The sequence below is a fragment of the Chrysochloris asiatica genome, unplaced genomic scaffold (assembly GCF_000296735.1).
Source record: "Chrysochloris asiatica unplaced genomic scaffold, ChrAsi1.0 scaffold00491, whole genome shotgun sequence".
NCBI lineage: Eukaryota > Metazoa > Chordata > Mammalia > Afrosoricida > Chrysochloridae > Chrysochloris > Chrysochloris asiatica.
The window spans coordinates 446416-451289 of NW_006409009.1; the positions used below are offsets into that span (position 1 = coordinate 446416).

General features: G+C 37.2%; 1 pseudogene; it reads left to right on the plus strand.

Moving 5' to 3' along the window:
- The first annotated feature begins 3302 nt into the window (after positions 1-3302).
- LOC102842352 overlaps positions 3303-4874 on the plus strand; it is a 7945-nt pseudogene continuing 6373 nt past the window's right edge.

Sequence of the window (4874 nt, forward strand, 5' to 3'; positions counted from 1 at the left end):
TCATAGTGACCTAATGCCCAACAGAAGGGAACACCACCCAGTCACGTGCCATCCTCACAATTGTTGTTATGCTTTTAGCCCATTGCTGTTGCCATTGTGCCAATCTATCTCAATGGTGGTCTCCCTGTTTGTCTTTTCAAACTTCTCATTTATTGTTTTTGTTGTTGTTGTTAAGTACCATTCAGTCAGTTCCCATTCACAGTGTCCTTGTATAAGGTTTCTGTGGAGCAGCTGGTGGGTTTGAATCACTGACCTTGTGATTCAGAGTTCAGTACTTGTCCTACAGGGCCTCACCAGTAGTTGTTTTCAGGTGTCATCATATCAGTTCAGATCCACAGGTCCTGTGTACAAATGAATGATCCTGCACCATCCTGATAATCATTCCTATGTTTGTTATCCACAGATTACTTGATTGAATCACGACATTGGCTGATATTATACTGACTATTTTAGTTCAACAACAACATTTTAGTTTTTAAAAGAAAAAAATGTTTCTGAAATTCATGTTGACATCCATGTAAGGCCCTTAGGCAAATGGTTTGTGACTGAGTCCTACCTAAAGGCAGACAGTTAAAAATCCAAATGGCTGTCATTTATAAGAAAGTCCTGGTTATCTTCCACCTATAGAAATAATACTTTGAGGCACAGTTCCACCCTGTAACACATAGTGTCATCCTAAGTTGGTATTGACTCAAAGGCAATTAAAAATGTATATGTTAGAATTGATGATTCTAGATGTGAGTCTTGTTGCGATTAGGAAGGGCTTGACCCTCCTAGGACATTCACTTTTCTCCTCTCTCATCTATTAACTTAACAAGCCCTCAGAGATTGGGATAACATAGATGAGTTAGGCCAAATATGAGCTCTGTGCTTTGTATTCTCAAAACCATATGATTATAAATTATTATTATGATTCTCAAGCCTTTCAGCGAGCCCATCCCAGTCCACCAGGCTAAACTTGCCTGTCTCTTCTCCCAGAGTTGTCATCCACAACAAGACACCCATGCCTGAATCTATTTTCCTGCCAGTCTTGAAGGAGTCTCAGCTTTTTTTGCCTACCAGGCAAGTGGATATCAATGAATTCACATTCCTTGGCTGTGCCCCAGCAGGGACTCCATGCAACCCAGTAGTACAAAGGGAAACAGAAACTCAAGAACATTGATGAACATCATCAGCACAGCAGGGCAGTCAGAAGAGCAAGAAAGGAGGGTCTGGAATGGGAAGTTTCAGCTAAGAGGCCTCTGAAGTTTCAGTTCTTTGTACTGGTAAGGATCTGAGGATTCTCCTTCAGAGTTCTGTTCTCTTTCTCAACTGTTGTTAGCTGCATTTGGCCTTCACCAACCAGAGTAGGAAATGAGCCCCTCTAAACTGTCCTCTGAAATTTCTGGTGGTACAAACAATTAATGTCCTTGGATACTCATGGAAAGACTGAGGTTCAAGTCCTCCAGAAAAGGGCAAAAGACCTGGGGATTTGCAATAAATAATAAAAAAAAAAATATAGCTCTACTTTGATACACATGGGGGCTTCATGAGTCAGAGTTGATTCAACTCATTGGTAACTAGTTTTTTCTTTTCTTTTCTTTCTTTCTTTCTTTCTTTTTTTTTTTATAAATTGTCCTTTAAGGAAAAAATAAAAAGAAAGAGAGAAAGAAGGAAAAATAGTTGCTAGTGGAATTGATTCCAACTCGGGAGCCTCTGTATATTGCAGAGTAGAAATGTGCTCTGTGTAGTTTTCATGGTTGTGATATTTTAAAAGTTGGTCATCATGCTGAAGCATGTCTGGGTAGGTTAGAATGCTCAGAAGTTTGCACTATACAGACAACCTACATTGTCTCATGTTGTTGTTGGTATGTGCCGTGGAGTCGGTTCCGACTCATAGCGACCCTGTACAGGGTTTCCGAGGCTGTAAATCTTTACGGGAGCAGAAAGCCTCATCTTTCTCCCATGGAACAGCTGGTAGTTCCAAACTGTTGACCCTGAGGTTCGCAGCCCGATTCGTAACCACTACACTGCCAGAGCTCCTTACATTGTCTCATAAGAACTCCAAAATGACATTCAGTTGAGGATTTTGATAGTGATGTTAATGACAGTAACCATCATATCAACAAACTGTATTTTTATCTAGTGCTCAATTCAAATAAAAAAAATATTATTTATTTATTTTCATTTGATCTGCACAATCAACCTTATGATACAGATGCTGTTGTTAAGTGCTATTGAGTTCATTCCAACTCACAACAACCCAGTTCAGGTTATTATTGTTTTAAAGATGGAATGTATTTTAACTGAATGTTGTGGTCAAAGTGAACATAGGTTTGAATCTGGATAGTAAGACTCCATTCACAGGGCACATATGTCTATGTTATATTCTATGTCCATTCACAGGGCACATATTCTAACTTGTCAACACACCTGGTATTTCTCTACCAGGGTCACCCCAGGTGTTTCCTTGCAGTGGAATAAACCAAGTGAAAGTAAACCAAGTCTCATTTTTTCTTACCTCAAGAGTTCATCATTCTTGTCATGGCAGAGGACACCAATACAAAATATCTCTTTTAAATATTTTTTTTTAGTTTGCAGGGAACAAGCATAGTCAATATGCCCTCTATAATACTATATGTTTTTCTCCTTGTGATTTCAGTCCTTTTAGACTGTCCACTTGGTCAGAGAGATAAATGACACTCGGTTATTTATTTCCAAGCTTTTCATCTATATACTTACCAGGGAAAGTAAGTAGCAAATTGGGTTGTTAGGTTAAATTTCACTAGGTACCCTGTGAATGGAGTCTCACTCAGTAAATAAAAAAAGACAAAATTGGGCATGTGTATATGTCAGTAACTGTCCAAAGGATTTACTTATTTTTCCTTTACTAGGACATAGGACATCATATTTAGTAATTGGAAAGATTTCACCAGCCACTCCTCAGAATCCTTATACATGGTCACTGTGAGTCAGAACTGACTTGACGGCTCTTAATAGCAACAACAATACTATAATAGTAACTCGGGGGATTTTCTCAAAGCTAAAACAGAAGAAGAGGTTTAACAAAATATGTGAACTGAAACACACTATAGGATTTCCACCCATTCATGCTTGAGTCCTTGATATAAGATAGTTTTCAACCTCTCTGCCATATATTTGATTGAATCTTTCTTAGATGGTACTCCTACTTCATCAGTAAAGTTGATGCTCCAATAATGATACAAACTCTGATTAAAAGCCATGATTGGATAGTTATTAAGTGCCAAACTTCCAGGGGATGAAAGATATGAGACTTAGATATTGTTTTTTTCAAGAACTAAATGAGTCCTTTTCTTTTCACACTGGCTTCTGTAAAAGGTGAGCAGACAGATACAGAAGCATTGGTTACTCCTTTTGAGATTTGGTGAGTTCATCTGCAATGATATGAATAAGGCCATGATTTATAGGAGTCTTTATGGGATGGATATTGTGAAGCACAGGGTTGTCTATGAGCAGTAATTAATGTTACAGCCCATTTTAGAAATATGAGATATTTATATTCCCTATAAAATGGGAATTTCAGATCACGCTATCATGGAATAATGACTATTATGAGATGGACTTCAGTGACTCTGTACCTTGACAATAAGTGCATAAAACTGATTTTTCTATTTGGAAACCAAATGCTGATAACTAGTGATAAAATTAAACACACATTGATAGTTACAACTCAAACAAGTATCCTTCATTCAAATATCTTATAGAAATTCTCATTATGTGAATGGAGAGAAGTTCAAGAATTACATAGGAGTGTTGTAATAATAAATTGAAATAATACAATGAAGTTCATACCCCATGGCATCCTATTAAATAGTTAAACTAGATTATAACTAAATTTTCAAGCATCAAGGAGAAATGTAAAATGTTGTTGCTGTTGTTAAGTGCTGTCCAGTCAATTCAGACTCACAGCTACTCTGTCTAGTGTTTCCAAAGAGCAGCAGGTGAGTTTGAACTGCTGACCTTGCAGTTTAAACCAACCTGTGGTCCTGTGCTTGTCCTACAGTGCCACACCAGGACTCCAACTTAAAATACAAAGTCTTAAATGCCAGCATTTTAGGGGAAATGCATGTAATATGATAATGTATTGTAACATTGAAAGGAAATGTTCTCTATGGAAAACAGTTCTAGCATTATGGATACTTTGTTGGGTAAATGTTCCAACCAAATTTTTGATAGTTATTGCTCTTGGAGAAATGAAGAGGTGGAAGAATAGAGTTATCCATAAGTAAGAGGAAGCATGAACGTTATTAGCAACATTTTAAACGTCAATAAAATATAACTTTTGAAGCAAATATTTTTAAGTGTTTACATATTTAACATTTAGAGTGTGTGTAAATGACAATAACAATAGCTAATGTTAATGGAGTACTGGTGTAACATGGTAAGATAAGCATTGGACCTTAAGTCAGTTTGAACCACAAGATCGACAGCTCAAACCACCAACCACGTCTCAGAAACCCTATACAGGGTTGATATGAGTCAGAACTAACTGGGCAGCACTAAGCAATAACAACCTTACTAAGTGTCTCCCAATAATCTAAGGCAGTGATTCACAACACTTGCTGTATAGTTATATCACCAAGAACCTCATGTGTAGGAATTCTGATTTAACTGGTTCTTGGATGTGACTAGTGCATTACTGTATTCTAAAAGATCCACAACAGGTAATTATAATGATTATTTAGGATTGGAAACTGGTAATCAATCTAATGTGGTTATGTAGGCTAAGCACTGGACTGATAACCAAAAGGTTGGTGGTTCAAGCTTACCAGCCACTCCACAGTAGAGAGATGAAGTTTTCTGCTATTATAAAGATTACAGCTTTTTTGTTATTGTTAAGTGCTTTCAAGTCA